We start from the raw sequence: 24,810 nt of genomic DNA, 5'->3' as shown, positions 1-24,810 counted from the left end.
GAATGACTAACGCTGCTCTGATACAACATAAACACGGAACGGTCTTGCCGGAAGACGGTTCTTCCGGTGTGAGTCACCGTAGATCGCTAGAAATGAACAATTCGGAGCGCTCGTTTTTATAACTAGCAACTGTGTGTCTATTCTAGTTTCAACTTTCAATGTCACGTAACTACCAAGCAAGAGAGGCGTCGGCTTCGCTACGCGACAAAGTTCATGGTCCATTTTATTTTACTTTTTTTTTTTTTTTTCTCGCAACGCCGAGGTTTTGGTGGGTTAGGGCTCTGTAAGAATGAAAGGACGGCCAATGCGTACTCTTTCTAAGAACTGTATGGTTTCTGAATAATGATGCTACGAAAGAAACCATTCGATTCCGTGCTTTTTCGGTTTTTTCTCCGAGGTACTTGGAGGTGCAAAGGTGCGAGCGGAAATGACCCTGGGCCGTTCACGATGAGTTCGCAGTAACCTACACAACGCATTTTCAAGATACCTTAAGGCATTGATACAAAATACTAGGGCGTAATTTACCAAACACTGACCTGTATTAAGTAGGTTTCCGCCGACACTATCGTCCGGACGACGCCTGTGTCACCACGAAATTCGCCATTTTGATGCTTCAACACTAGCGCCATCCGTCGGTGTATCATTAAAAACAAAATTAAAACTCTAGACTCTCACAATCCAATGTTCAAATTTAAAAATTTAAAAACAAATAAAATTTTACGTAGAAATTTGACAAAAAAGTTTAGAAATCAAAAACAAATATTGGCCTCGAGATTGACCTAGAAGTGGCGCTACTGTCGCGCTATCATCATCATCATCAATGCGGGACGTTTGAGCGCGAGAGACTGCGAGTGGCTAGACTGCGTAGATTCTTGCTAATCATGTCGTATTACACCTGAGACTGCGGTGGAAGAGATCGGAAGAACTTCCAGTAGAAGGAACAGACACAGAGAACGTCTTTTGGAGACGTTCTCTGTGTCTGTTCCTTCTACTGAAAGTTCTTCCGATTTCTTCCACTGCAGTCTCGGGTGTAATACGACATGATTAGCTACCACCAGGTCGCCTGCACTCTCACCGTCTTTTCACTAGATTCTTGCATTTATATTGTCGCATAGTATCGGTGGAAAAACAATTCTAGCTGAAAATGGTGCGGCACCGTTAAGTGCTTCAGTGAAATCGAATCGTTTTACCAGCGTACTGCCTAAATTTAAACAATCGCTTACGACGGATGCCTGTCTCCGGGTGAACTGCACGATTTATGTTAAATATTTGTTAATCTTAAATTAGATGTATCGGTTCACCAGCGTGGGAATTCAACAACAAAACAATTTTTCCAACAAAAACAAAATTTTATACAGCAATATTTATCGCGCGGGACTGATTTTAGACATGAGGAAGATACATAGAAAGGGGGACGGACAACGTTGTTCGTCCCCCTTTCTATGTATCTTCCTCATTGTCTGGGAGGCACTCACTTGATCGAATGACGTTTTAGCGAACGCCCACGTTTCATCGAACGACATGTTAGCGAAAAGTCGGACGCCGCGAAGCGGCGTTTTCGGGTGGGCCAAGTGAGTTCATATTTTTGTAATGAGCTGCTGCAGACTGTCGCCGCGAAGCGGCGTCAAGCGCAGCGCGACGGATGGGTTAACGCGCGCCCCCGTTATTCGCTAAAACGACCATTCGCTCAAATGTCGCCGTTCGCTAAAATGTCATTCGCTCTTGTGATATGGACCCCTCATGTCTAATTACCGTTACCACCACGCTCGTTTTGTACTTGACTGATTTTAATTTGCGGCTATTTCGTCCGTTTTGAATCGCGCGCCACAAAGTTGGTATATACGTACGTCACGGAGCGACGTATTCCAGCCACTCCACGCGCGTCGAAAGAGCGGGAGTTTTAAATGTGGAGAGGTTGTGACTCCGACTAAATTACGTCGTGTGGCGTAAATATTGCTAAACAAATTTGTTTTTTCGCGGAAGATTTGTATTGTTACATGCTTGTCCCAATTAGGCTGTCTAAAAAAACACTTTTTTTTTCTTTGCAGTTACCCTTTAAGAACATCTTTAGCTTACTTTCGATGAATTACTGGAACCCATCAAAATAGTCTGTCAGTCCTTTTTGTCGATCATAAGGGTTCTGATGTCTATCAACGGCTGCTAAAGACCATCACTGGCTGCTTCAATCATTTTTGGTGCTTTTGAAAAAAAAATTGGGTTGTGTGTGTGTTTATACAGCCTAGAACTTGGTCTGCCTCACAGGGGCGACAGTCTCCCAGCTGTAGATGAGAAATTTAGCCAGTGCGGTACAAACCGCTAGCCTGGGGTCTTTAACGTGCGTCACGCAGTAGTGATACACGACCGCACGCCGGTACGATGCTCATCCAGATCGAAACGGGCAGGGGTGGGGCTCGAACCCAGGATCCCTGGGTTCTGCAGCGCGAGCTTTCGCTCCACGTGCTCCGAGCTGGTGTGCGCTAGACCACTCGGCCACCGATCCTTTTTTTTTTTTTTTCTTTAATACATAGAAGATTGCGCTAAAAATTCAGGTTACAAGGGCATCAGGTGAAAAGATGACTATGCACACAGTGATAGAAATGAGATGAAAAGTTAAGGTGATTGTCTTTCTGAACCACAGTCCTGGAGCACATTTTCACTCATGGCACTTCACAAACACTAACAAACAACGTTTCAGGTACGCAATAGTCTCAAACATTTCCAGATATTAAAAATCTGGAAGTCTTAAGCACGCATCAAAAAGAGGAAACCAGTCAGGCACCGGTTGGTGAGCTTCATAAACACTTCTTACTTTAGATATTTCTTCTAGAAAAATGGATTTAGTGGTTCGTGGTGTGTCTGCATTCCTGTCAATCATCCGGCATCTCCGGAGGCTGTGTAGGCCTATCAGCATGAATAAATCATAAGGAATGTTTGTTTCGGTGGGGACGTATAGAAAGCGAATACTATGTTCTGTAAAGTCTATGTCCTTCTTAAGAGTTCGTTGAAGGACATCCCAGAAGAAAACTGCATCTGTACAGTAGATAAAGCAATGTTCTATGGGTTCTGGTCGGTGGCATAAACGACAATCAACCGACCACGGTACGAAAAAACCACGCTCTTGGAGCCACCATTTTACTGGAAGCGTTGATGTGTGCAACTTAAAGAAAAATGTTTTAGCACTTGGAGATACGCACATTCGTTTCACTCGTTTTAAAACATCGCGTCCTTCACAATCGCTAAACCGTGTTCTGTATAGGGGAATAGGAAAGACACTTTCAATTAGGGCTTGTGATAGTCTTCTTCTTGATACCTCAAAAAGGAATTCTAGCGAGAAGCGGACTTTTAGAAACATGAAGGTATCGACTATCTCTTTCCAAAATCCCCAGAGTTTGCCTGGGGTAGAATTTGTTGTTGAAATGATCATGAAGGGCAAGTGATGTGCTAGTTTTCTTTGAACTACGGTAAGCAGAAAAGGATGGGATAAATTCCTAAAGAAAAATAGTCGCGAAACGAGCTGTCGAATGAATAAATGTGCCAGACCTAAGCCGCCAGTTTCCAACGAAAGGAATAAGTTGTCACGCTTCATCCGTTCCCAAGATGAGCTCCAGATGAAGGTCGCAAAAATTCTGTGGAAAGCTTGTACTTTTGAACGGCTACAATGTAATACTTGTAAGGCATACATTAGTTTTGACATTAAAAAAATGTTACACGCTGCTGCTTTTGCGAAGATGGAAAGATCTCGCGCCCTCCATGCCAATAATTTTCGTTTGATCTCAGTTACAACAGAATTCCAGTATAGATTATTGGATCTTGTTTGATTTAGTGGAACGCCAAGATATTTGAATGGACAACAATTCCACGACAACCCAGCAAAACGTCCTGGCATAGTTGCCCACTCCCCTATCCAGAAGCCATTAGATTTTTCGGCATTCAACCTCGCTCCAGTTAGTTCGCAATACTTTTCTGTTACATGAAGGGCTTTTTCCACACTTGCCTTATTCGAACAGAACAAGGCCACGTCATCAGCATACGCCAGTAACTTTACCTCAGTGAAGCAAAGTGTATAGCCACGGATATTATGATTCGTAATAATGCTCATGCATAGAGGCTCAAGGTATAAAGCAAAAAGAAGCGGGGATAATGGGCAACCTTGCCTAACTGAAGATTTAATATGGATGGAATCGGAAAGAGAGTTGTTTACAATTAGCCTCGTGCTGCTATTTTTATAACAGAGCCGAATGCCCTCTAGAAGCATGGTCCCTACGTTTGCGTGAGAAAGAAGTTTGAATAAAAATGAATGGCTTACTCTATCGAAAGCTTTGGACAAGTCAAGTTGAACTATAGCTACTTGATCTTGCTCATCGGATACAGAGTCAATCACAGATCTCGCTACGTGAATATTTGTTTGAATGTTTCGTTCTCGTATACCACAAGTTTGATGTTCTCCAATTAGATTATGTATTACGATGTGTAAGCGCTCGTTTAAAACTTTTGCGAAGATTTTATAATCCACATTACAAAGTGATATGGGTCTATAAGCTTCGACCTTTCTTAAAGCTAATGTGTCTTCTGTTTTGGGAATTAATACAGTGTGGCCATGATAAAAGGTTGGTGGTAGTGTTTGGTGCTCATATGAATCTTTAAGGACATCAAGTAGTAATGGGCTTAACAGATCAGAAAATTTCCTGTAGAATTCAGCACTTAAGCCATCAGGACCAGGTGTCTTGTTTGAAGGAAGAGCTTTTATGGCACTTTGAATTTCCTGCAAGGTCAGAGAACCATCGACTATTTGTTTTTCCTCGTCTGATAAGGAGGGCACGAGGCGAACTAGCTCTTCTATATCTGTACTTTCTTCGATTGGAATACTCTTCCCAAAAAGACTAGTGTAATAGTCGACAAAGGCTTCTCAAATATTTGGTGCATCTATTCTCGTACTATCTTTATGTTCAATTTCAACTATTTCTTTTGTTAAAGCATACTTTCGCTCATCCTCTAAGGACCTCCGTCCGGGCGTCTCTCCGAGTAGAAATTTTTGTGAGCGCGATCGAATCACTGCGCCTCGATGCTTCTCAGCATCGTATCGCTGGAGCTGTGTTTTAGTCATGTTTATTTCTTCTGTGTATTCACCGGGTTTCTTACTTTCAAGCTCATAAAGCGTTGACAGCATATTAAAGAGAGTCTTTAGTTCTCGCCTTTTTTCAAATGTGATAGTACTGGCGCGTTCGATTGCCCAATTTTTAACGTCTTGTTTGAACATGTCCCATTTGCAAAATATGTGTAGTGAGGGTATTTGTTGCACTCGTAAAAGGATTTCTGGGATACGGTCAGTAAATATTTCGTCATCTAGAAGAGTTGTGTTTAGTTTCCATAGGCGCCATTCAGGACGTACTGAATGCCGTTTCTTTTCACCAAGGATAGCTGAGACGAGACAGTGGTCTGAGAAAAATACAGGTTTCACTGTGTAATCTGAAATAGCCTCATAGAGTTCTCCAGAAATGTATATTCGATCCAGTCGTGCGTGAGAGGAGCGTTGAAAATGTGTGTAATGAACTCTGCTGCCTTTGTGTTCTCCAATGTCAGCTAAGTTGTTTTCGTTAACAAGGGACTGTAGCAACTCTGCACTAGGGTCAAATCTGGCCGTGAATTGGGAACGATCATTAAAATTTAACACACAGTTGAAATCTCCAAGTAGCAGTAATTTTCTATCGGTGGTTAAGTATGGTTCTATAAGTAAAAAGAAGTCATTACGTGCATTCACAGCGTTGGGAGCGTAAACACACATTATGCGCCATTCGTCATTGCCATAAGTAAGATCGCACACGATGAAGCGCCCCTCCCGATCGGTGGTGAGAGCTTTAGCAGTCAGACCCGTTCCTTGTTTTAGAAACAAAAAACACCCAGCCGAGGTGCCCGTTGCGTGGGTGACACATACTTCGAAATCATTCAGAAAAGGTTTCAAAGCGATCTCGGTTTCTTCCTCGCCGGATAATTTTGTTTCTTGTACAGCTAACACGTCTACCTGTTGTAGGGACATGAGCTGAAGAAGCTGACACTGCTTTCGCTTGGAGTTAAGACCTCTCACATTTAAGGTAGCTACACCGAGCTGAGGGGCGCTGGACATGCAATCGCTTATGGTTGAGCGTTATCGCTCACTGGGGTGTCTTCGACAAGCTTAGGGCCAGAAAGTGGCTTCGAATACGGCTTGTGCCGCGTTCCAGCTTGTCGTCTGTCGGACAGTTTTGATCTAGTTAAAGGGCCGTCATTCAATTTTGCGTTTGTAAGGGCTTCAATTGTGAGTATGGGATCGGCTGCATCGTCGGTTTCTTGTGTTGAGTTACCTTCGTCCTCAACTTCGGTGGTGGTTGTTTTCCGTTGGTCGTCTGTGAGAGTCTCTCTGTGCTCTGGTGTCTGAGAAATGTTCAGTGTACTTTTTGGGTTGGTCGGGGGGCTGGCGGGATGTTCTGTACACGCATCGGGAGAGGGGAGGCTTCCTTCTGGCTGTTCTGGCGGGAGTGGCTGAAGTGTAGGGTCTGGAGGCTCAGTCATCATGGGGATATCCCCACTTGGTTCAACCACCTCGCTTGCATCCATCAGGTGTTCTGTGGCTGACTCGTCCACTGTCCCGATCTTCAGCCTGTCGGCGTAGGTGAGGACGCAGTCAGCGAGGCTGTGTCCGTACCTTTGGCACTTCGTGCACCTCGGAGTCCGACATTGACGGCGGATGTGGCCCACGCGGTTGCATCGCAGGCACAGGGGAGGCCGACCGGGGATCAGTAGCAAGCTCTGGCACCCGTAGATAGTCAGTAGGTGAGGGATCTTGCTCACGCTTATGTTGTCTCGGAGCGTCAGCTGCACCTCTCTGTTGAGAGTGTCCATTCCTTCCATTCCTTCGCATTTCCATTTTTCTCGTACGATAGAGCGCACGGTACTGAAAGGTTTTAGTGCTTCAACGACTCTGCGGTTTTCCATGTGGGGTGGGGGGGGGGGGGGGGGGTAGCCACAAAAGCCTGAGCTTCACTTCTTTTGACTCTGGGTCAACAACGAGGCATTTTTTGCCTTTCACTTTCAGCTCTCCGCAGGAGACGAGCTTGGATTTCGCGAGGGAAGTCGCACACACAACCATCCAGACATGCGACATTTGGTATTGTCCCATGGCGATGATGTCCTTTCGGTCAATGACGCCACTCAGAGCGTCGCGAAAGTCCGGAGCTCGGTAGGGTCGAGCGGCGAGATCTCCATGCAGGAACACTGAATTCAGAACGAGGTTACCTGTAGGCAGGCGTGGCATCAGCACTCGGTAGTCATTCATCGGAGTAACGGTATCAGTTGCAGCAGTAGACGGATTACCTCGGCCAGAGGCCGATGTGTTTTCTTGGGCGGAGAACATGAAAACGCAGCCGTTCGAAACGGCGTCTTCTTCTTTCTCCCTCGGCCACCGATCCCCCCTTTGGTGCTTTTGGAAAACACGGGTTCTGCATCGCTGTTGGTGACAACGGGATAGACACTATTAGTCCGAATTTTCAGGTTTTTGAGAGTTAATTAGTACGTTGGGGTAGTGTTTGGCAACATATTCTGGGCTTGTGTTAGGCTACTGTTTGCATAAGACCGCATAATTAAGTATACTTGTGAACCATAAACGACTCCGGGAAGAGAATTGTCTGCACTCTAGGATACATTTGGCTTTTTCTTTGTCCTTCAGGATTATCTCCCAAATTTTTCAATACATTGAGGCTTTGGCCAGATACATAACAGGTCCCAGTGACATAGCTTCCGGAAGAAATGCCCCCGAAAAAAAAAGTCCCCGGAAAATATGTTCCCGGTGAAAACAAGGCCTCAAATGGAAATTAGAAAAAAAAAAAATGTCCCCAAAGGTTTGCCAAAACCAAATTATTGTGTGTGATTTTTTTATTATTGCGAAATAAACATTTATAACACTTGTAGCCAAAACCAAATTTGAGAGGTACTTCTGTACCAGTTCCAAATAGGTAAAAAGCACGACACTGCTAACACAAACAAGCGATCGCTAGTTCTTTTTTTCTTCTTTTTTTTCTCTTTTTTTTTTTTATAGAAACGAAAGGTTGTCATCAAAGTTAGCATAGGTACTGAAAGTGTTTATTTGGGGACATAATGCAGACGGTAAAATTTCGTTCCCGTTAATACGCTTTCTAAGTAAAATGTGAAAATGCGCCGATGTCGTGTTCGCGCTAACAGGGTCGCGATGCGCACCTCGGAGAATCGTATATCTCCTTATTTGTTGTTGCCGTTTTTTCCTACTTTCCACAGGGCGCCTTTTTTCCCAAGGAGATCTGACCGGATCGCCCGGAGGCTATGAGTAACAGGGAAACCCAGAGATAGACTTTGGGGACATTTTTTTCCTCCTTCCCTCCTGGGGCCTTTTTGTCCAAGGACATTTTGTCCGGCCACTTTTTTTCCGGAGACTTTTTTTCCGGGGTCTTTTTTTCCGGGGACATCTTCTTCGGGGCTACTTTTTTTCCGGGGGAATTTTTTCCTACACTCCAGCGATATTGTCACGAAATGACTTCAAGGAGTCATGAAACGCTTTTCTAACTTTTTTCTATCTTTCCTCCTCAACTCATAAATCGCGCATTGTACCAAACAGTTCAAAAAGACGGAAAGAGGGGAGTCCCCTTTTGCTCGGACCAAATACTCTACATTATGCCCGGACTCTCGTTTGTGTACCCGGACACCGCCGTTCTCCCCCTAGAAGATTATCCCGTCGCTCAAAATTAATGCTAAAGTTGCTTTCCTCATCCGTTCACCCCGAAGCTGGCAGTGCTGTGAAAGCTACGTGCTCGTTGGGCCAGCCACAATTTTGCCACGTGATCACGCTCTCTCGCGCATACGCGCAGAGAATGAGGTCAGGTGATGAAAGGGAGGCGGCTGATTGGCCCGGCAAGCGCGTAGCTCCCACCACAATGCCAGCTATGGGGAGAAGGGAATAAGTGAATCCGGTCTCGTGTGACGTGCGTTTGGGCCCGGTGACGCGCTGCGGGGACAGCGGATGTATCACAGTGAAAAGGCAGAGTGCTTACGAAGGGAAGGAGGTGCGAAATAGTCCGCCGTGTTTTCGAATTTTCGTACCGAAAGTCAGGCTTTTGACTTTCTACACTTTTTTCTTTTGGCCCATCTGAACGATGTGCTATTAGTAAAATCCTAATCTAAAATGATTTATCCCAACCCAAAATTCGTTTCATGGGCCCTTTAATCATGAGAGGGAGCAGCGGGTCGGCCTCGAGAAGCAGGTGGAAGAACTGGGGAAAGTATGGAAGGCGCGTTTAGAGGAGCGTAAGAGGGAGTGTGACAGTAGGGTAGAGCGCCTGGAAGGGGTAATTCGAGCGAGTGAGAGTAGCGAGGGAAGAAAGGAGGAAGTGTCAGTTCTAGCGGGACGAACCACCAGTCTGCAGGCTGGGGTCACTGGTGCATGGTCTGGAGTCCAGCCTGTTGGCTGGCGGGCTCGACGACGCTGGAGAGCTGAGTGACCTATGGTGCCTACATTTTTCCGCCGCTCTGGAGCGGAAACATGTAGGCACCCTAGAGTGACCCTCAGCTCAACAGCGCCTTCGAGCAGCAGGCGTCGGGCAGTCAGGTGACAGGAGATAAGTCGCAGGACAAGGGCGCGCAGGTACCTGGGGGATCTAGGGTACTGGTAGTGGGGAGCTCTAACGTAGCACGGGTTAAGAGGGGCGTACTGAAGAGGGTGAAGGGAAACCAGAGGGTAACCGTAGAGGTCCAGCCAGGGAAGTGTATGATGGATGCTATGATTACAGCATGTGAGGTGGTGTGGGATAACCGGGAGAGGAAGGAGCTTAGCGATAGTCATGCGGGGCTTAATGATGTGCCCAAGGGTAGGAGCCAGAACCTCGAAAAGCAGCTAAACGTGGGAATGCGTAAGCTGAGGGACGTGTCTGAGAATGTGCACGTGGTTGTGTGCACCATTCTAGAAGTTCGGGGCAGATTTTCCGGCCCGTCTTCGGCATTCGGCGACACAGAACTCCTATACATTCGGGATCTTCACTGGCCGCCATTTTCCCCACGAAAAATGTCACAAAATCACGTAACTGTTCAATAAGATAATGGTTAGTGCTGAAACTTCGGCATCCGATTCGCACCGCGCTAGCGCTATACATTCGGTTAAACAATGAGCGTTTAGCGACGCGTTGTTTATTGTTGCGGTGATAAACGCCCCGTATAAATCTTTGAGAAGGGCACCCTGTATATTGTGAATGCCGTGCTGTAACTTCCGTTGTGTGGTTTTCTGTCTTTTAAAATAGTAAAACAAGTTTTGGCTGTTCCGTTTTCTTTTTAAATGTTCTTCTTTTAAAGAATTTAAGCTGTACGAATTTGCGTTCCCCCTCTCATCAGCACAAATCTTTTTTTCAGAGCTTGTCTAAGCCTTGCGATCATGTAATAGTCGTAACCTATATAATTTTAGTGAGGTTGTGAATGCATCAACGACGGAGCACGACCGTCACGAATGGCTCTTAATGCTCGCATTTGTTTGTGTCCTGTAAATAGTTTCGTCCTCGATATGCCACGTCGCAAAAGTAGAAATCGTAAGCTTTTATGTTTTTTTCTGGACCTGCAAATAAAACTGTTCCAGAGCTCTTGGTCTATACTACGCTAGTCCTTCTGGCGTACGCAACTACGACTGGTATGTTCAGCGTCCTATTCCGCCCATGCCATAAGTGCGTACCAATGACGTCGCAAAGGATGGAGTGTCACGCTGTCGGATGTTGCTATCTCCAAGAAAAAAACAAAAACAAAAAAAAAAAAAACAAGCAGGAAATAATGCATCTGTCGCTGTCCTCGCGGCGTCCCAACTCTTGGCTCCCGAAGGTTTTGTGGACTGTCAGAGTCAAGTTGGAGAGTGATCTGCAACAGTACAGGCATCTGGCACATCCACCACCCGTGCTGCGAAACGGCCAGGGTGGCAGCCGGCAACATAATGACTTTTATGACGTCGTCCGGCGCAAATTGAGGGACCACTCTAGCACGCAGTTAAAACGCCAGTGGGAAGCGCTTTCCATTCATCATTATGCGCAGCGCAAGTCTGCTTCTTGTACAGGGGTTGCCATGACGTCAGAATGCCGAGCTCTTATTGGCTGATCAACCGATTTCGTGTCTTTTCTAGTGGCCCCAATACCCCCCCCCCCCCCCCCTTTTTTTTTAATTTTGGAGAAAACAATTTATTTATTTTTTGAGTGCAGGAGCATAGTATTATTAAGATTTTGTTTGCTTGCGCGAAAACTCGCAAGCATTTTTTGAAAGCACATATATATGTGCTCGCACGTCTTTCGAAAGTGCATGTCAGGAAGAGTTGTGGCGGGCTGTGCTTCCCACAACGTTCTGGCGAGAAGGAGGATAGTTGTTTATGTATGTGCGTTCCCGAAGCCCTTGTTACCGTACACGGAAGCGAAAAATAGATAAATAAATAAAATTGCCGTTACCCTCACGTGTTCGTGAAAACGAGCATCGCCAAGAACGGTTCTAGGTCGAAGAAAAAAAAAAAACGTGCAAACCGTACAAAAAAAAAAAGGATAATGGAAACAAAAGTTGGAGCTGCCCTTTACGGCACACTACGCGCGATAAGAAAATAAATTACAGAGGTCGAAAATAATGCGAGAAAGAGGATGATCGCGCGCGCCCCGAAAGTAGATTACGACGAAGCCACGCTCAAGGGGCCGCCGATCTTGTACGTGGACTGTGTTTTCAGGCAAATTGTCTTTTGCTCCCGCATAAGAACAAGCTTCGAGGAATGTGGTACTTTTAATAGAGAGTTTTAGTAGATCGTTCCCATGACTCCGATAACGATACCCGATACTCCGCCACCGCCTCCCTTGTGCATGCATAGTATCGTTATCGGGGCTATCGGAGGTATCGGAACGATCTACTAAAACTCTCTACTGAAAGTGTGTATGGGGGAGAGGGTGCTCTTGAAGTGCGTCAATCTTTCCGACTTTCTTTGTTCGAGGTCACTGAGCAAGCACATTAGAAAGTTTTAGTAGATCGTTTTTTCACCCTGATAACGATACCCGATAACGATACGACGCATGCCCAAGACCGCCGGAGGGGAGAGGAGGTATCGTTATCGGGACGAAAAAACGACCTACTAAAACTCTCTATTATCCGAGTCCGCGTTTCGCTTCGAGGTCCGACTGCATGCAGCCGACGTTATTATGATCCGATGGATCAAACAGCGCCAAGAAGTGCGTCGTCACGCCGCCCCTCGTCGTCCTTGCACGGTTGCCATCATCAGCTAAACCAATCAGGATGGTGTAGGATCGCACCGCAGTCACCGTGCGTGATTGATTCAGTATAACAAAGGCACGCAGATGAGCACCATTTTTATCTTCAAGTTCTTGCTTAATGTTAGTTTATGTATTTCTGTATAATTTCCTGCCCCTTGAATTGTGTAGTCCTCAATGCCTTGGCCGGCAAAAGTCGACCTGCAGTATTCTTTATAAGTCCCCTTTATGGAAACGTTAGCGCTGACCCCTTCACTTTTCTGTTCGGCTTTCTCTTTCGCTTCCTCCATTTTTTGCTGCCTCTTTTTTGGCTTCGTTACGGGGTCAGTGTTAGCGTTTCTCAAAGGGGACGTGTGCTGCGTTTCCCGAGGGTAATTCCATAAAGATCCACCAATGGACCTTCCCTTAATTTTTTTCCCAGCCTACTTGGACCAGCGCTAGTGGTTCCCACTCCACTTTGTAGCACAAACCAAGGCATACGCGCACCGCTCACCTGCAGGTTCAGACTCGCCCCAGCATTTGCGTGCGGATTGGCTTCCGCCTCGTGACGTGGCCTCCCTCTCGCCTTTGTCCTTCCCTACTCTCGTCCCCCCTACGTGGCGCGCTTCCCTTCCCACTGCTTTGTCCACAGACGGACGCCGTCAGCTTTTCCATGGCATGGGGGTACTCATGCCAACACATTAATAAATATTCACGGGATGTGCCCGTCACATTTGAGAAAGTTTGCTTCTTTTTATAGCCGCGTCCTACTAGAGCGACAAACAGCAACAAACGACAGCGACAGACAACAACGAGTGATATGCGACACCGACAGACAGCCTGTTTGTCGGAGTCCGCCGTCCTACCTGGCGGACACGACGCAGAACACGGGGACAAGGAAACGTGTTTTCTAATGGGACTGGAGTTGTCAAAGAAAAAACACGCTTTAAAATACACAGACAAACAGAGTCTGGCGACGCAACTTTCGTGTTTTGCTCTTTGAGGGTAAAACGCGCCGAAAGACACGGTGAAAGTGGAGACGATTACTTTATTTCTTGTTTAAAGCTTCCGCTTGTCTTCATTTGCCATTGGCGACTTTCCGCAAACAGTCGTGAAAATCGACACCCAACTTTTTTCGAACTAGAATTCCCGAATCGTTCCTTTTTTGGATCGTTCGAGGCATTCCAGATTAGCGCCACGGAATTGCGCGCCGATTTTGAGGATGTTTTTAACTTTATATCCGAATGATCGAGGGCAGGCGTTTTATGGGGGACAATACGGCATCCCGATTATCACAGAATGGGATGACAAGTCTCTCGTTTGCCGGAATGACTTGCCGCGGAACTGGCGGAACGTCGTGTCCTACTTCGTGGTGAGGGGTCTTACTTTGGTCAGTCCTCGCACATGGGTGTATCCATCCTGATGCAGGGGCGTAGACTTCGGCGTCTTGAAGCACCACTTCGCGCACCAAATTTTCGCGAGCAAAGCCAGCCACAGCAAATTCCCTTTCGCAACACGACCACCAGCAAGCAAGCCGCACCCGCGACCACTACGAGCAATCCAGGAACCGGAACTGCGGGAGCGGGAACGACTAACGTCCCTGGATCTTTTTTGAAAAAAACATCGAGGGACTTTAGGAACGACCAGTGACTGCCAAGGACTGAGCCACGGGAGGAACGGGAGGAAGGTTAGAAGGAGGGTGGGGTAGAGAGCAACAGAAGGCACAAACGGACGAGGAGGATAAGTTTGTCTCCGAGAGATGTTCTTCGGTGGGACTGCTTGCTGCGCTTCAAGCTCAACGACAGACAAGAACTCGTCCGTCGTCGATGGTTTGTCGCGGGTGTTGGTCGTTGCGGTGGGACAGCATCAGCGACACAAAACTTTGTGGTGTCGCCGGACAAAAATCGGTGTTTGACGCTCTAGTGGGACGAGGCTATTAGAGCGCAGCTCCTAGGCTCCCGTTTCCGGGCTGAGCGGCGTCGGCGTCGGCGTAATCGCGGGTTGCATTATGGGTAGGATTCCGTGTTCTCGGAGTTTTATTCTTGTAAAATTCGGAGGGTGTTTTTCCGAGTTTAGTTTTCGATGGGGATTCGGGGTTTATGGGAGTTTATTTTTGTTAGATTGCTAATTCTTTCAAATTCGGAGTTTATTTTACTGCGTAAAGTTTAAAAATTCGAACGCAAAATAAATAAGGCCCCGGTACCATGATCCGTCGTCCCGAAGGAACCTCAATGTGCTTTTAAGAAGCAAAACCGTTTTCGTCAGTAGTTCCAAATTTCAAAAGAAACTAAAGCGGAATCTCCTCGGAATTACTGACCTTATGCTCTTATAAAGTATAGTTATAAATTCCGTTTTTTTTTTTGTTATTTTTTTTTTTTTTTCTGTTCACTTCATCGCCGTGACCTCGAAATTCAGAGTTTTTTCGGATAAATCATTTACCGCCGAGTATTTTTCGGATTTTTTCGGATTTATCCGAAAACAGGGAACCCTATAGATTATACCCTGTTTCCCCGCTAAAGTTAGCGGGAAAATTTTTCCGCTAAATTTAGGGGAAAAGTTTTGCTAAATTTTCCCACCAAATTTAGAGGGAAATTTAGCAAAAAGTTTTCGCTAAATGGGAGGGGAGCAGGAAAAAAAGAGGGGAGGGTACGGTAGAGGAGGAGAGGCATACCCTCCTTTCCGTACTCTCCCCTCCTCCTTCTCAAGAGCTGCGCTCTAATTTCGCATTACAGAGGATAATTGTAAACGTCTAATTTTTTTATATATTCATAGTTCTTACATTTGAATCCAACCAAAAGTGTACGCACATAACAATATGATAAAAAATTTAAATTCTTTTTCGCATATCTAACTCTCCACCCCTTTTGCACATTTCTTTTTCTTTTTTTTCTCTCCGTGGGCCCCGCGTTACCTAACGCCGGCCCTGTCTATACAGATCGTTTTCGTATGACCAATGTGTCCGGACATTGGTACAGGAAAGAAACACGCCTCAGACAGTGTATGCAGACTGCCTTTTGTATGATGTATAAGGAGTGCGACCGCTCCTTACCCGTCCCATATTCATAAGCTCTTCAGATTTGTATTCCGAGTCTTACGTATATTTTGCCTACCATCCGTGCAAAGTCTTCTATATTCGGAATACATCAAAGCTCGCTCGCGTGAATAGACACACGAGCGGCGCGACTGTGTCGGGTTGTCGCTGGCACATTTAAGAGAGAAAAAAAAAAAGGGTCGTGAGTGCCAGCCGCCTCCCATTTCCGGAAACGTTATCTAACACTTTAAGTCGTCGCTAATCCATTCGCCCAGCTTCCCCGTGCCGTGTGTCTTTCCTCCAAGAGTCGGAAACGTGCGAAACGGACGGTGCTCTGGAGGAAGACGCGACAGACTCGTGCTTGCTGTCACACAATGGAGGAAAGAAACGTCAGCGGCGACCACTAATCAACGACGGCTCAGGGAAACGCGGGCTTTTAGAGCCGCTGCTTTGTGCAAACGTACGCCGAGATTCCCAGCCACGTGAGTATGGTATACCGTGGCCCGAAATAGGACAAGCGGCAATGCTGACGCGTCCAGGAAAGCTTCTGTCCCTGTGGTGTACCTCTGGACGGTCCAAGTCTTTTCTATAATGGGCTGAGTATTTCACCGGGCGGCGATGGCTTCGACGCGGGAAGTTAATTACTCCGTGTTGAACGATATTGTACCGTGGCAGTTTGGACAGCTAAAGTGGTCATCCGCTGTTATAGTCACTGTAGAAACGCGGGGCTTTGGGAGTCCCGCATACACGTCTTAACATTTCTCTTCAGCCAATAAGATCACAAAAAAAAAAAAAAAAAGCGAGTCTGTGGGGAAAAGTACACGCGGGCGAGCCTTTGTTTATCAGAGTCACCCTCAGAAAACTTGAATGTGTGGTTTTCCGCGATTCATATAGAGCACCGATTGCCGAGTATTTTGTGCGTGTTGGCTATACACGGCGGACACGGCGATATGTGACAGACAAAGGCACTCAATTCCGATCAAGAGAATTCTCATAATGTTTTAACGGCACACCGGATGACCCAGTATATGACAATTACCTGCCGAAATTATGACGGGAGAAGAATTTCGCACGAGGTTCGACCTTCTTAGACCATCAGTAACCGATGTTGTGCGATCAAAACAAGCGAAGTAGCACGCCTCGCGCAAATCTGAAGAACGACGCCTACATCAGAACGATCAGGCCTGAGCAGACTACAGAAACGGTACATGAACGGCAAGAATTGGTCGAAAGGCGTCAACGTCGCAGTCCATGGAAACCGAACATATGAAATTTGCACGAACGACGGAAATACTTGGAAACGCGGTACATTGAACAGCTTATACCCAAGGAGGAAGAGGGAATATCTGCGAATCAAGACGAGAACCTCGAGCTGCGCAAAAACATCGAGAAAGTTCGCCCCTTCCCGCCCAGCCTCAGTCAACTAAACCTGCACAAACGTAGTTTTTTTGTTTTGTTTTTTAAGGGAGAGTTTAGACAACGGCGGATGCAACCAGAAACACCGGGAGCCGGGAAAAGCTGAGCGTCGAGCCACGCAGAAACACGGAACGCCTGGAAGCACAGGGTGCGGTTGCAGACAAGATGTTTCTCACAACACCAACCGATTGTATTCTAATCAGTTATATAAATATATCCTACCATTATCCTAAATTAACCACCAATTACTGCTAGCTTTGCGCCTGCTGCAGGAGTGGTAACTTTGGTGCAGCCCCGAGTTTCCCACGAGCTTTAGGTGGTTCTAAAATTGACCGTTATAGTGGTTTCCGCTTATGGTCAGCATGTTCCTAATTGAAACCATATGAATATTTTTACTAATTAAAAAGTTAATTCAGAAAGTTTAGTTAATTATCCGACTTATCGCAAAGATTAGCCACCTATATGATGTCTTTTTTGCCGTATAACTCACCTGCCCTAACTGTATATAGTGCATCTTTTACGGAGTTTTTGTAATAAATCTGTTCGAATTAAAATAAGAAAATAGTAGCATAATTCTTTTTTTTTTAATCATCGCTTTGCGTCTGGAAATTATAACTTTCTTTGTTGAAAGCCCTGTAGAAGTATAACACCTCTTCCAGATCTAGTGATTACATCTGGTGTACTTGATCCTGGGTTCAGTCCTCACGCCTGCCCGTTTCGCTCTGGTAGACCATCGTACAGGCGTGCCGTCGTGTTTCACTACCGCGTGGTGCACGTTGAAGGTCCCAGACCAGCGGTTGTACTGCACTGGCAAAATTGCTCATCTACAGCTTGAGAGACAAATCACCCGTTGAGGCAGACTAACTTCACGCTGTATAAACATAAACATAGATCTGGTGTTCATTGAGTGGACCTTAAATTGCCTTCCTGCGTGGGGCGTGGAACCGCCGCAGTCACGACGGTGATTTTCTCGCATGTTGTGCTGTTTCTGCAGGTTGCTGAAAGTTTTATTACCTGCTCTAGATTTTTGTTTTTTATACTGCCGGTTCCAAGTCGTCCTCGCTAGCGCTAAGTCGCGCAGTGTGTCCTGTCGCGTCCGACGACCTTTTATGTTGATGCGTCGGTATGCTCTCTACTTCTTGTTCTTACTGTTATGCGGAGATCCAGAATTGAATCTCGGTTCTCTCGCTGCCGCGCAAAAAGAAGCAGTTAGTTGAGGCAGTGCAACTTATCCCTCGCATGCACGAAGGACACAAAGTGGCGTTGAATGAATTGAGAGTCATAAAAGAAACACATTCGAAGGGAAACTAGAGAGCTTATACTCCCGGCTGTTTATCGTTGAGGGCGAGGTGTCTACGATTCAACCTTTAACTTGAGGAGCTAAGGAGTCAAACCAGGAACTCGACACGTAACTGCGAGCAACCGCCTCACGGCAGAATCAACCTGAAAATCAATCGCACCGAAACAACCTCATTATCTACGGCAGTGGTTCTCAAATGGGGGACCGCGAAGCCTGGTCTCATCAGTGAAGTCCGGCAATAAAAGTTGTATTTCATTTAGATTGAGATGAAACGTTCTAGTTTTCGGGTGAGTTGTCTCCTGTGAATGTCAATAAGAGAAGTCTACTTCACACTAGCCCTTAGTTATATTCATTTATTAAATCCTTGTCATAATTAACCTATCCCTTCCCCTCGTCACAAACGGGGTATTCCATCATCTCCGCCGATCCACAAGGGGTTCGCGAAACATCAATGGCTGAGACCCACTGATCTACGGTTTGCCAGACGTGGCGACTGATACATGGTTGGAATCCGAGACCAGGGCACTGTCATTTTGTTCTGACAACCTCGGCGTACAACTCGAGCCCGCTCACATTGAGCGAGCACACAGACTTGGCCGTTTTTCTGACGCTAAAAGTCGACCTCTTATTTCAAAGTTTTTGTCATTTAAAGATAAGCAGAAAGTATGGTTTAAGGCTTATAAGTTATAAACTAAACAGGAGTTGTTTCTCTTTGAACGAGGATTTTTCACCCGCGGTGCAGCTCGCGAGGCGGAGACTTTTAGAATATGCCAAGGAGCAGAGCGTTCTATTTAAACTACGATACAAATCATTTATACGCGGTAAAACGTACCAATACAACTCGGATGATGACATTGTGTTCGAAGACATTCGGTAACAACAACAGCACTCAAACAAACGCAGAGAACCTTGTTTTTCAAATCTTGTCGTTGTGACAGCCAACTGCAGGAACATCAAAAATAAAGAAGAGGAACTTTTACTTTTGCTTAATTCAGCCCAGGCTGATGTGGTTGTTGCTACCGAGTCTTGGCTCGACGGCTCTGTAAACAGTTCCAAAATATTTCCGGTGAACTATGAGGTCTACCGTAAAGATAGAGATTTAAGGGGCGGAGGAGTGTTTTTACTTGTCTCAAAAAGTCTACAATGTGTAGTTATACATGGTGTGAAATCCCCGTGTGCGTCGGTGACGTCAGGCGTCCCCCAAGGGTCCGTACTTGGGCCCCTTCTTTTTTTGGTTTATATTAATGATTTAACTGAAAATATAACATCCAGCACCAGTGGCGTAACCAGGGGGGAGGCTTATGGGGCTTCAGCCCCCCCCCCCCTTTTTTTTTACCAAAAAAAAATCTGGCTATGTTACTGTTGAGCACTCGTTTACACGTGGATGATTGTGTCATTTATCGTCAAGTCGACAACTATATTGACCCTTTTTATATTTCAAACTGACCTTGATAGATAGAACAGTGTCATGATGTAAGAGATGGGAAATGCCACTAAATATTAACAAATGCCAGTATATTCGATTTACCAAAAAGCGCAAGCCTTTCTTGCCTACATATAAACTTAATAGTGTTGTCTCAAAAAAGGTTGCGGAAGCCAAGTATCTGGGATTTTAACAGCACTCTTTCTTGGTCAAAGCAAGTGGACGCAATAACGATCAAAGCAAACCGTGTTCTAAATTTTATCAAATATAATTTTAAAATGGCTCAAGAAAATATAAAAAAAATCTTATGTATAACCAAAGTTAGGTCAATCTTCGAATACATACATACATAAAAGGTACAAGCGAGGCGCTAGCACGTGTACTGGCCAAAGAAGGGATCCAGGTGGCCCACAAGCCGATGTCTACGCTCGGAAGACTCATGCCCCGTCCAAAGGATCACCCGCCTAAGGAAAAAGCACAAGGCGTCATTTATAAAATTCCCTGCGCGGACTGCCCGGTCGCATACATTGGAAAAGCAAAGAACTTTCAGGAGAGAATCCGCCAGCATAAGAACGACGTTCGAAAGTTCGGCCATGAACGAAGCGCCGTAGCTGAGCACTGCGACGTCAATGACCACATGATTGACTTTACCAACACCAGCATACTGGCCGTTGAGACCAATCCCAGACATAGACTTTTTATTGAATCCTGGCACATACAAACGACGCCAGAAAACATAAATAGATCCCTCGGCACTCTACCGACCGTCTACGTGAACGGGCTTCGCCACCTCACCGATGCAAAACGATGCACACTGCCGTAGAAGAAGAAGAAAGCAGAATACTGTTCCTCAACGGCTATAGCCGCAGTCAACCCCCGAAGAAGAGACCGAGCAGGTCTCCAAACGTAGGGTTCCGCCTTTAAACGAGGATTTGGTTGGTGTATATTTTATTTATTATTATTGTTGCTCCCCAACCAGAGGACTTCTCTCGAATGTTGACTTTCAAGTCAATCTTGGAGTATGCGTATCCAAAACGGGATCCCTATTCTATTTCTTAAATTTATCTTAAAAAAATGAACGTGTCCAAAATAGAGCAGCGCGCTTTGTTACAAATAATTATAACCTGAAATCAAGTATGACCAATTAAAAAAAACACAAAAAAAAACTAGGTTGGAAGCTGCTGGCTACGCGGAGTAAATATCTCGGAATAAAGCTTTTCAGAAATATTTTTCCAGACCTTACACGCCCTTACACGCATTAACAAGGAAAAATATCTTCATAGCCCCGTTTACATTTCAACAAGGGTGGATCATCCATTGAAAATAAAAGAGTTTCGATGCAGAACGTAATTATTTAAAAACTCATTCTTTCCGAGACCGGTTCATGACTGGAATTGTCTCCCAGAGTATGTCGTCACAGAATCTTCCGATTCAACACTACTTTTTTACTCAAATGTATTATCTGAGTCTGTATGGATACCTTGCACATTATGACTGGACGACGATTGTGCACGAACCTTGCGTGCAGTCAGCAGTTCAAAACCTTACTTCGGTTATTCGTCATGCGTTAGACCTATGTATTCCGAAAAAAGTCATTCGCACATCAAAATATCCTCCTTGGTTTTCTTCCGAATTAAAATTGTATTTACAAGAAAATCAGCGATTTCATAAACAATATAAGAAATCGGGACTAGAGGTTTTCTATAATAAGTTCGCTATTTACCGTGCCTCGGTAAAGAAGCTGTACGCGCGTGACAAAGCGATTCATTTGGAATCTGTTGAACGCAGTCTGACGCTTGAACCCGAAGAATTTTGGAAGTTTACAAAACGCATGTACGTAAAACAAATAGGGTTTGCATGACAATTCCGTTTACCATTCCTCAAGCCAGAAGGTTGCAGATATTTTTGCAGGTCACTGTTCATGTTTTTTCTTGCATTCACCTTCGGTACAACATGGTGATTCGACTATCGACACCCATGATAGCCTCCCTTTTTGCGTTATAACTGATGACGAAGTTTTGCGAGCGATTGGGAACCTGAAACCTAAACGGTCCTTGGGTGCTGACTCAGTCCCCTGTTTTATTATCAAGGGTTCCGGGGACATTCTCGCTCATATTTTACGGCACATATATAATTTATCGTTTCAGCCATGGTATTTTCCCGAACCAATAGAAAGAAGCCATTATAGTTCCGATATTCAAGGCGGGAGATGCTTGCCTCGTGAACAACTATACAGGCCTGTGTCTCTACTGTGTGGACTTTCGAAGCTTTTCGAAATTGTTGTGCAAAGGCGACTTTCTTTTTATTTCCACGAACAAATCAATTCTGCGCAGCATGGATTCCTTCAAGGGAGATCAGTTGAGACTAACCTATTCACATTCTTCAATTACTCGTCCACGGTCGTTTTTGACCAGGCGCAAGTTGATACTGTGTACTTTGATATGTCGAAGGCATTCGATACGGTGAGTCATATCTTGCTATTGTCGAAACTGCGGTTGTATATGGTTTATGTCCTTTGTATCTTGCTTGGTTTAAATCCTACCTTTCTTCGCGTACAAACGCGGTTCGGATTTCGAATATTTTATCTGATCATTTCATCTCAACGTCAGGCGTTCCACAGGGCTCAAACTTGGGCCCTCTCCTTTTTCTAATTTTTATAAACGATATTGTTTCCGCTGTCAAGAGTGCTAAGATTCTACTGTTCGCAGACGACATCGAGCTTTATTTCTCGGTGCGTGGCTTAGGCGATTGTTTATTACTAAAACGGGATATTGACCGTGTGTCAGTGTGGTGCTCATCTTGTCTATTGTTCCTTAACACACAAAAAAAACAAAAGTTGTTTTTTTTGTCCAGAAAGCGTTACCGGATTGTTTTTTTAATATACGCTACCGAATGCGACAATGATTCAGCGTGTGACCATTTTGTGTGACCTTGGCGTTATCGTTGATAGCCGTCTTTCATTCAAAGAACACGTCACTTCAATGGTGGGTACTTCCCTACGTGTACTGGGGCTGATTTTACGTATGACGCAGGACTTTTCGAGTTACAGATGTTTGGTTCATTTGTTTTGTTCCTGTTCGACCAAGACTTGAATTCAGTTCCGTAGCGTGGAACTCCTTTTCTGTGAATCACTGCAACGAAATTGAAAGAGTTCAGGAGCGTCTGGTTCGAATTGCGTACAATAGATACTTTAATCGTCGTTGTTATTATACTAACGAATCACTACTTAAATACCTTAACTTACGAGAGCTAAGTAAACGGCGTACCATTCGTGATTTGTCGTTTTTACATAAATTCATCTGCGGTAGAATTGATAGTATTTCACTCTTATCATCTGTGAACTTTCATGTACCTTTTCGTACCCGTAGATCTATTTTGCAATTTTACCCAAATACACCATACCATTCCTGGCCAATGTCTAGGATCCAGCACCATCATAATGAGCTTTTTGTTCCTGATCTTGACATCTACGCAGATACGTTTTTAAAAATGGTGAAGCATTTATAGAGTGTGAAATTTTGTTTGCGTTTCTAGCATTGTGTTTTCTTTTGATTTCAGCGCTTTGTGTTATCTGTAGCGTCTCGGTATATGTGCGTATTGCGTTTGTCAATTTTGTGGCTAGTATTGATTAACCTGTGCCTCAACCTGTGCCTCAACAGACAGATGCATCTTTAATGTGATGGCTATTTTGTTTATAGTGTACCAATAAGTAGGCCTTCGTGGCCGTTTTTGGTCACTACCAGAAAATAAAGTATATTATTATTATTATTATTATTTGCTTCAAATTTTTTCCCGATATTTTTGTATGTACTTCAGACTTTTTATAATGTATCTGTACTTCAAAACATTGTTTTTCTTCTGGATAATCCTGTTTGTATTTTACACTCTTGTAAAATAGTTGTGCTTTTGAACGCTGCTTTCTTTTTTTTTTTTTTTGTATGCGTGTAGAACGAGTTCTTTGTTTTATCAAATCGGCCTACAACAACGCCCCCTGGGCGATGTAGGTAGTAAATAAATAAACAAATAAAGTCCCAGCCGTGTAGTGGCACGCGGGCATTATGTCCTAGTCCCCCTAGAGCGGCAAACAGAACCAACCGACACTGATAAACCTAAAGGACGTGCAGTATGCGCGCGAAAATAGCTATGGCGACCTTGGAGTCTCACTCGGTACTCGTGAAGGAAGCACGCGAGTGATGTCGGTGTCGGTAGATCTGTTTGTCGCTCTAGTGGGACTTAGGGCATAAGAGATATGACCTTAACCTCCATGAACGTCGCGGATACAAATACGCAAATACGCCGTTCGCGGATGAAATAACGTCTCGGTGGTGTGACCTTGAGGTGACCTTGACTGCACGCACGTATCCGGCTCTTTCCGCGACAAATTCTTTACCTAGTTTTTAGGCTTGACTTCTTGGATTCAGAGTAGGTAAAAAAAAAATAGGCAAAACTAAGCCTATTAAAGTTTCGGAGAAGGCGAGTTTAGGAGCAGACGGGAATTTCAAGAGGAGAGTGATGCACGCGTCCTCGCGGATTCTTCCTTCTTACTCTATTATATTACTCGGCCGTCACTCTTTCGTTCCTTTTATTAATTTCCCCGATTTTCGTGGTGGTCGTGGCCTAGTTGAACACACTGCGTACACCTCCGAAAACGTGATGACAAGCGTTAGCAGACGACGCGTCCGCTATAGAGACGCTTGATTCCCTTTGTCGAGTCTAACGCAGGCAAGAGCGCGCTTCACGGGTGGACTCTCCGTAAGCGTTGAGGCCTAGAAGGTGGTGGTGTTCTTCGCTTTTCGACGCTCTTTTTCGGCCAGACAGCGCTTGGGCCACATAACAGAAGAAGGACGCCGAAGGCGGCGGGAGAGCCTCATTTAAAAGTAAACCCGACGAAAAAAATAAAGATAAAAAGCTGAGACAGGCACGAGTGTGGCGAGGAGCAACACCGAGATAGACGTGGGGCGTAAAAATAACGGACGCGGTCCCGGCGTAGTTGCTTGCGCAACGTGGCCTAAAGCGGCTAAAGTGAATGCACGCTGGAAACGAATTCGCTGACGCAACTATGCCGGCGCCTGCGCGTAACAAGCTGGAATGGACCTTTTTTTAGATAAACTTCTGCGCATGCGCACAACCTCTCTCTCTCTTTCTCTCTCTCTCTCTTGGTCTTGGTTCCCGCTGTCGCCATTTTCGGAGGGCGGCGTCCCACGCAACTTGGTCCCACGCGACTAACATTGCCAGCACTTGTCTTTGCGCGTATTTCGTCTTTTTTTGTCGATTTGTTTTTGAGTGTCGGTAGTAGGGAGCCTTAAGAGAAATGAAAACCAATAAAACGGCACGATGCCCAATGTGTTCTGACGGGCGGAGACATGTTGGGCCACCCTGCATTTGTAGCTCGCAG

At 45.3% G+C, this 24,810-nt stretch overlaps 1 protein-coding gene across 2 annotated transcripts in view; it reads right to left on the bottom strand.

Annotated features, from left to right (window-relative positions):
- LOC8034774 (cytoplasmic FMR1-interacting protein) overlaps positions 1 to 623 on the bottom strand; it is a 39,282-nt gene extending 38,659 nt beyond the window's left edge. The window contains exon 1 of one of the 2 annotated variants that reach the window (XM_029978968.3): positions 537 to 623. The gene's annotated coding sequence lies outside the window, so the exon portion shown is untranslated. The remainder of the gene's footprint in view (positions 1 to 536) is intronic. The other variant, XM_042290009.1, reaches the window with a different exon arrangement.
- Positions 624 to 24,810: the final 24,187 nt, after the last annotated feature.

Source organism: Ixodes scapularis, unplaced genomic scaffold, assembly GCF_016920785.2.
Source record: "Ixodes scapularis isolate PalLabHiFi unplaced genomic scaffold, ASM1692078v2 PGA_scaffold13__105_contigs__length_92229423, whole genome shotgun sequence".
In the NCBI taxonomy this organism is placed as follows: domain Eukaryota; kingdom Metazoa; phylum Arthropoda; class Arachnida; order Ixodida; family Ixodidae; genus Ixodes; species Ixodes scapularis.
Note: the sequence above shows the minus strand (reverse complement) of the source record. Positions and strands in the feature narration are given on the sequence as shown.